Source organism: Xenopus laevis, chromosome 2S (genome assembly GCF_017654675.1).
Source record: "Xenopus laevis strain J_2021 chromosome 2S, Xenopus_laevis_v10.1, whole genome shotgun sequence".
Classification (NCBI taxonomy): Eukaryota; Metazoa; Chordata; class Amphibia; order Anura; family Pipidae; genus Xenopus; species Xenopus laevis.
In genome coordinates, this window is record NC_054374.1 from 33,631,785 (window position 1) to 33,640,248 (window position 8,464).

General features: G+C 39.4%; 1 pseudogene; it reads left to right on the forward strand.

Moving 5' to 3' along the window:
• The first annotated feature begins 2,667 nt into the window (after positions 1-2,667).
• LOC121400750 lies at positions 2,668-6,796 on the forward strand (annotated as a pseudogene).
• Positions 6,797-8,464: the final 1,668 nt, after the last annotated feature.

Sequence of the window (8,464 nt, forward strand, 5' to 3'; positions counted from 1 at the left end):
TCACTCAGGACTAGATGGAAAGAAGCGAAAAATATAATCCGTAAGTTAAAATATCAAAAGTGAAAACTATAAACCATAAGTTAAAATACTACATTATTTCTGTTGTAAAAAGAATTGTAAAAGTACGTCGGAGAGAATTAAACCAATTGAACACATAACAAGATAACTGGTCTGAAGAGACTGCGCTACTTATAACAGTTTACAGAAAAAAAATGCCATTTTATAACGCATTTAAATGCATAAATGTGAAGCATGTCTGTACTCACCTTCAGTCGGTCTAAGAATGAAGAGCAGTTGGCTGCAACAGGTTTCATACACAATATTTCACTCATTGTGATGTCATCATGTTATGTCACAAAGGGACATGCATAGCTGCTTGAAGGCTGTTATTGGCAGTTATAGAAATGTTTACTTTGGTCTTGTTATAGATAAAATGTTCATGGTTTTGAACTTGATATGCATGAGTTTAATATGTATTAAAACATAAATATAATTTGTGCTCAATGAGAAACGTCAGTGTATCTCGCAGAAACATCAATTCTTCTTTGTGCAGGAAAAGGGCTAGGTGATATTCTTCCATATTTGGGGGAACAATTGATCTATAGATTGTAAAACGCCAAAAAAAGCACACTCTCCGAGAAATACAGTGAACCCTGATTTTAAGTTTTCCCGCATTTTAAATTTTTTATTTGTGATCACACCAATTTACAATGCATTTCAATGGCTGCATTTCCCTGATTTTAAGTAATGTTTTCCCGAATTTAACATACAATATTTGTCCCGATGTACCCAAAAACTGCTTTTTTTTACCTCTGTCAATGTTTTTATTTGTGGAAAAGAGGTTTAAAATACTAAGCAGATGTATATTTTGCCATGGTTCTGCCTGTAAATGGTCAATTCCAATGAGTCTGCCCCTTATACAGTCCTGCACCAATCACTTATTGCTTTAGGTTGTGTATGTGACTGACAGAGAGGCCTTGCACATGCCCCCCATAGTGTAACATTAATGCTGCAGTGTAAATATTGTATCTACAAAACAGACTCCTGTGCTTTTATCCTTTCAGTACTTGAAGAAAAAGTTCCCACAGTCCCTTCCCAGAGACTATTATCCCACTTTTACTATAGGCACCATCCTCCCCTACTATACATGCTATCCTTCAAGGAAAATATTGAATCAATACAGCTCCAGACAGTAATTTTCAACTGCAATGTGTTTTATTCAGCAGTGTAGGCACACTACATGTTTTTTTCAGAGCCCTTTATCAAGTGTAAACATATATAAGTATAAAGGGCTCTGCCCGAAACATGTAGTGTGCCTACACTGCTGAATAAAACACATTGCAGTTGAAAATTACTGTCTGGAGCTGTATTGATTCAATATTTTCCTTGAATTATGCACATGGGGTGTAACACAGACACCTACTGAATCTTACAGCAATAAAGCGAAGAAATTGGAGACTGAATCATACCTACTCTATATACCTGCTATCCCACAGCCTCAATCCCTTCCTAGAGACTATTATCCCCACTGCTACTATAGGCACCATCTCTCCCTACTATACCTGCTATCCCACAGTCACACTCCCTTCCTAGAGACTATTATCCCACTGTTACTATAGGCACCATCTCTCCCTTCTATACTTGCTATCCTCAGTCCCTTCCTAGAGACTATTATCCCATTGCTACTATAGGCACCATCTCTCGCTACTATACCTGCTATCCCACAACCACAGTCCCTTCCCATAGACTATTATCCCCACTGTTACTATAGGCACCATCAGGTCCGGACTGAGAATTAAAATAGGCCCTGGCATTTCATGTACATAGAGGCCCAATCAGCCCACACCGAGGCCCAAACAGCTCCTACCAGCCCACTAAATATTATCTTTCTATGGCACCTTAAAGCAGTCCCTCTGGCATTTTCCAGAACTCACAGATTGCCTGTCCGGGCCTGGGCACCATTTCTCCCTACTATACCTGCTATCCCACAGCCACAATCCCTTCCCAGAGACTATTATCCCACTGTTACTATAAGCACCATCTCTCCCTACTATACCTGCTGTCCCATAGCTACAGTCCCTTCCCAGAGACTATTATCCCACTGTTACTATAGGCACCATCTCTCCCTACTATACCCGCTATCCCACAGCTACAGTCCCTTCCCAGAGACTATTATCCCACTGTTACTATAGACACCATCTCTCCCTACTATACCCGCTATCCCACAGCTACAGTCCCTTCCCAGAGACTATTATCCCACTGTTACTATAGGCACCATCTCTCCCTACTATATCTGCTATCCCACAGCTACAGTCCCTTCCCAGAGACTATTATCCCACTGTTACTATAGACACCATCTCTCCCTACTATACCTGCTATCCCACAGTCACACTCCCTTCCCAGAGACTATTATCCCACTGTTACTATAGGCACCATCTCTCCCTACTATACCTGCTATCCCAGAGTCACACTCCCTTCCCAGAGACTATTATCCCACTGTTACTATAGACACCATCTCTCCCTACTATACCTGCTATCCCAGAGTCACACTCCCTTCCCAGAGACTATTATCCCACTCCTACTATCTACAATCACAGAATACCTGGTGGTATTCTGTGATTGTTAACAATATTCTGTGCTGTTCATTATGCAATTAATATGATAAATATGTATTTCTTTCTGAAGGAAACAAGTGCATCTTACAGTATTTTGAGGAAAATCAGTCCCTTGGAAGCAGAGCTGCTAAGAGATCCTGGCATGCAGTGTAAAGTTAGATTCAGGTAATATGTGAATAAAATCCCTTCTCATGACATCTCAGCTACTATTATTCAGAATCTACAGTTGAACCCCCATTTTACAATTTTCTGGGGACCAGAAAGAATGAGGTAAAAACTGGCAAAATGTAGAATCAAGAAAATACATTATGGATTTTATATTGGGTGGAGCACAAAAAAATTGGTGTTGAGGGAGAACTTAATATCAGGGTATATAAAATTGTGGTTTCACAGTATAACATTAAGTGACGTGGATTTTTCCTTTGAATTTCCTTAAGGCTTTCTACTTATACATAACTGAACTTTTAAAGAAACTACTGGGACAGTTAATATTTTGCTTACTTTGTGTTGAAAAGTTTTCTTTAAAAAAATGCAAGATTCTGTCTCCTACATAAATAGCTGAAAAGTGAAGTTCAGACCAGCCCAGGAGAATATAATAGTGTATTATATAATGTAGCCATACAGATAGATGCTAAATAACCTTTTAGCTGATTTCAAATTCTCAGCAAAAGACACTGGACTGGAGATTCCTCTATTCCATGTACAGTTGTTTATCAAATTAAAACTTTTACCCTCCTCCCAGTGGCCTAACTCTAGAAGGGGCATTAACCCATTTCTAAAAAAAAACGAAAAAACAAAAACTCATCTGAAAGCTGGCCTAACAACTAGCTTAGCTTTTGGGTAGGTAGAAACTGAAGTTTTGCACCAGGCTCTCTAAACATATCTCCCATCTTTTAAACAAATGGTCTTATTTTCAATTGCAGATTTGCTGGGCAGGAGTTTCCACCTTTTATTGTCTTTAAGATCTTCCACCGCTCAGGTGCCTTTGGGAACCGATACATATGTGGCAAGCGAATTCTTCATCCATCCAGTGAGGTACATTATACTTTCTGTCATTTAAATTTGGTGCATTCTTTAATCTCATCAGTTTCAATAACTATACATAATGACACAGCAAACAGCCCATAGTCTAATGTTAAGTCTTCATAGTGTTACAGAGTAGCTGTAGGTTTCATCAGGGGCTTTATGCTGCCAGTTACATTAGTCTCAGTGTAAAGAGGTAGTTTGCCTTAAAATTAACTTCTAGTATGTTGTAGGCAGTGGACTATATGCCTCTGGGTTTTTTGTTTGTTTTTTTAATTATCTATATTGCTGTATATGATCTATCAGACTTCTTGGACGTAACTGCTATATGGTTGCCATGAATGCATTACCCTAGAAACAGAATAGAAGATAAATGCTGGATAGCTTAATTAGAAAAAAAACAACACAAATAAGTGATCATTAAATTAAAACCTCACAGTCAACATTATTTTGGTTGCTGGGATCAGTACCCCTGAGAGGAAGAGGCATAATAGAAAGCAAATAATTAGCAATTACAAATGAGGACAAATTAAGAGTTGTTTGGAATAGCCCTATATATGTATATGTGTGTCTATATATATATATATATATATATATATATATATATATATATATATATATATATATATATAGACATAGACAAATACAAGAGTCTTCTGGACTCAAGCCATTATCAATATATTTAAGACAGAGACATTTTGTGCATACTGCTACTGAAAAATGCCTTACCCTTTAACCAAAACTGGGATTGTTTGTCCATATATTGCAATATATTTAAGCTGGCCAACTACGTCAAAGTCATTCCCATATCTGGCCAGTCCTACGCTTAATTTTCATCTGATTCATTAAGAATTCTATTGCTTCATTATACATTTTAAAGTAAAACTCCCAAACTTGGCTGCCCTTTTATTAGACACCAGTGGTAGCATACAAAATTTTTATTCAAAGGCAAACTTACCCTATTAAATTGTTAGCTTAAAATAAATGTTATTGTTTTGGGAAAATGTCTGAAATGCAAGAATTTTCTTGGGTTTTCCTCTGATAATGTATTTATCTTTCTGTATCTGTCAGGCTGCAGCTGACGCCTGCAAGTTGATGGGCCCCAGAGCATATTATGATCAAATGATTTACGATGAACTGGAGTACCAGAAACATAAAATCACAGATATGGTGGACGTGGCTACTGTTAAAGACTATGTTAAAGTAAGGCATTTCTTGTAAAATGAAAAGGAATATTTGCTACTGGAAGGTGACCAGATAGGGCTCATCATGGAATGATTGAACCACATGGTGGATAGCCACATTGAATTGATCCATTCTTTGATTGATGAACTGAACAAGTGTCATGCAAAATTTGTCGAAGATGTGGCCCCAGTTGCAGAGAATGCCCCCTACAACTCAAAACTCACACTGGCTCAATGGCTATTGGACCCCTTTGTCAGAATGGCCTATATTCATAGCAATGGCCTATACCTATTGCAGTTATTAGGTATTAAGGCCAAAACATCTGACCATTTTCCTTTATGTAGGGCAGGAATCCCCAACTTTTGAACCCTGTGAGCAACATTCAGAAGTAAAAGGAGTTGGGGAGCAACACTAACATGAAAAATGTTCTTGGGGTGCCAAATAAGTGCTGTGATTGGTCATTTAGTAGCCCCTATGTGGATTGTAAACCTACATTGAGGCTCTGTTTGGCAGTGCACCAAGTTTTTATGAAACTAAAACTTGTCTCAAAGCCTGGAATTCAAAAATAAGCACCTGCTTTGAGGCCACTGGGGGCAACATCCAAGGGGTTGGAGAGCAACATGTTACTGGTTAAGGATCACTAATGTAGGGCTATCTTTACTTTACATACATTTAATTTGGGTTTTAAGATACAGCTTTTCAATGGGGGTACAAAGGTTTAAATCTGTTTATTTCAACAATAATGATCTGCCAGATTTGAAATTAGTCTGCAGATTTTTACATCCTCACCATTTTTTCCTTTTAATGGGCCAATTATTCGACACTTAGCGGAGAAGGGTATGATCAGTTGGTAAACATGGGAATTTGCACAGGAGCTATGCACGCTCCATCCTCTCAAAACACAGTGTTGGGATATTGCTCCTGTAAGGACTCTAATTAAAGGGTGCTTCTATCCAGTATACAAAATATGAAGCATGTCTGGCTGGTATGAGGATGATGAGCAGAGCTATTGTATAAATTCCAGTGTAAAACATAATTACTATATGTCTTTAAACGGAAGAGAGAGTCATAGATGAGAATCATAGAAGTGCAGAAGGTGGGCATTGGGACTGAGGGTCATATCATTCAATGTATAAAGCTCTGCAATTTTACTGCATAGCCTACCACCAAATTGCAAGAATGGCTGCAAACAATGCACCAATACAGATGATATTTCTGGGGAGACAAATGGTCCCCATCCTTTTGTGCAGCACATTCCATTATTCAGCCCTCCCAAACATGTCTGGTTCTGTGTATGGCACGGTGCTCCTTAAATGCAAACTGTACCCTATATTTAATGCTGGCTTAGTAGCATTTTATTGATTCATTTTTACAGCCACTTGAAAATAGATTATTCTGCAAAGTATATTCTTCAGGCTGCTATATCCCAGAAAATGTAGTGATCTGAAAAAACAATCATTTAGAAAATATGATTATTTGTGTCAGCATTTCTTTAAAATGAAATATTACAGAAAATGGGGAATGTTAACCAATAACATATTGGAAATAAAAATATTTAAGGCGTACCCTGATTTCTATCATTAGAAACAAGAGTTAGAGGACACAATTTGGAGTCTGTGCTACTTTACATGTCTTTGTCTTTCTGACACTTTAGTACAAAAGTCACCTTGACGAGACTCCAGCATATCTCCGGAGGCCGTGATAACTGCTGGAGAAGACTGTCGCTGAAAAATATGCCCAGGACGACAATTATGTATGATATAGTGGAATACGCAGAGTCTGGGGCCCTGTCAGAGAGACTGAAAGGAGAACTGAAATTACTTTTGCAGGTGCCTGGTACTGAAGATCTGCAAATGCGGCAGCTTAGCGCAATCACACAGTCCAGGTTATTGCGTTTTCTTTTCTTCGATTGTGAAAAATACTTTTTAAAGAGTGAACATCAAGCAAACATTAAAGGAGAAACAAAACCGTAACATAAAAAAACCCTACCCCCCTTCCCTTTGTAGACCCCCCTCCCTCCTCCCCCCCAGCCTAGGTGGTACCCGAGGCAAATGCCCCTAACTTTTTATTTACCCCTCCGGTGCCAGATGCAGTTTACGGCAGCCGTCTTCTTTTCTCCGTTAAACTTGGGAAGTAGACCTTCGTTTTCGGCGCATGTGCAGTTGGAGTAATTTTCCGGTCCTGAACAACTGTGCATGGCAGAAATTTTCGTGACTTTCGGCGGCATTCGCAGTTGTTCTGGAACAGAACAACTGCACATGCGCCAAAAGCGAAGGTCTGCTTCCGAAGTTTAACGAAGAAAAGAAGATGGCTGCCGCGAACTGCGGGGGACAGAATCTGCACTGAGGGGTAGGTAAAAAGTTAGGGGCATTGCCCCGGTTACCACCTAGGCTGGGGGGGAGGAGGGAGGGGGGCTCCTACGAAGGGAAGGGGGTATGGTTTTTTTTAGGTTACCCGTTTGTTTTTCCTTCAAGTTGGGAACAATGAGCAGGTATGACGGCCAATTGGAGCAATTTTTAATTAAAATGGTTGACATCTACCCATCTGTAAAGTTTTGAATAACCTGGGTCTGCTTAGAATTGTACAGATTGGACATATTGCTCAAATACAATCCGTATATATATGTGAGTCTTGAAAGTGACTATGTTGTTGATACCAATTGCTGTGATGTAATCAATGCTTGGGTAATCGGATGGCCATCAGCTTGATATAACTGCTCAGTGTTTCCTCAACAATTTGCTAGTTTTAATCCCGTGGTATCTTGTTGTTAACACATAAGGCATTGTCTCTTAAAGGGGCAAATCAACCCCAAAATAAAATTTTGCCTAATAACATAAAACCATAAATCCTTAGTAACTTTGCAATTTCCATTAATTACACACATTGTCTATGGTTTTTTAATTTATTTGTATATCTGTTGCTGTTGAATAGGGCAGTGGTTTGTCCCTTTCTGTTCTCTGCCCTGCTGGCTCAGTAAATTGTTGATACAATGTAAGACAAGGCAAGCTGATTAACAAGACGTGACCCTGTCTTTTGCTGGGGAAACTAAGGGCAAATGTACTTACGTGTGGTAAATTCACCAACGGCTGGCTTTGCGGCACATCGCAACACTTCACAAGGCGAAATTCGCCTGGACAACACTCATTCACAAAGATCCGAAGTTGGGTGCCCAGGGTACCGACGCTAATGGAAGTTTTGCGCTAGCGAAAATAGCATAAAGCAAGTTCGAAGTTGCCGCTACCGTTGGCTAATTTGGCATATGGGCGTGCAGTTAAAAGTACAGATGGATTTATAAAATGTGCAGCAATACATTACACACTAACACACCAGGCCAGGGAACCAAATAATAAAATTATATAGCGTTGTTATAATGCCTACCCATGAGCCCACAGTAAGTAGTTTGGCGTGCCATATGTTATCAAATGTAGGGGGGGAGGGTTTTTTTTTTTACAAACTCTACCTACTCTATTGCACTCCCTGGTCTGAGGTGGTGAAGGCAAGTCTGGCGAAAAGAGGTAACGTTCAGGAAACTCAGGTAACGTTCAGGAAACCGGCATCTTAAGTGAATGAGGCGTAGTTACGTCCATTCGCAGAGCGAAAAATTCACCTGAGTGCGAAGTTTATCTCCTTTGGCTAGGAGG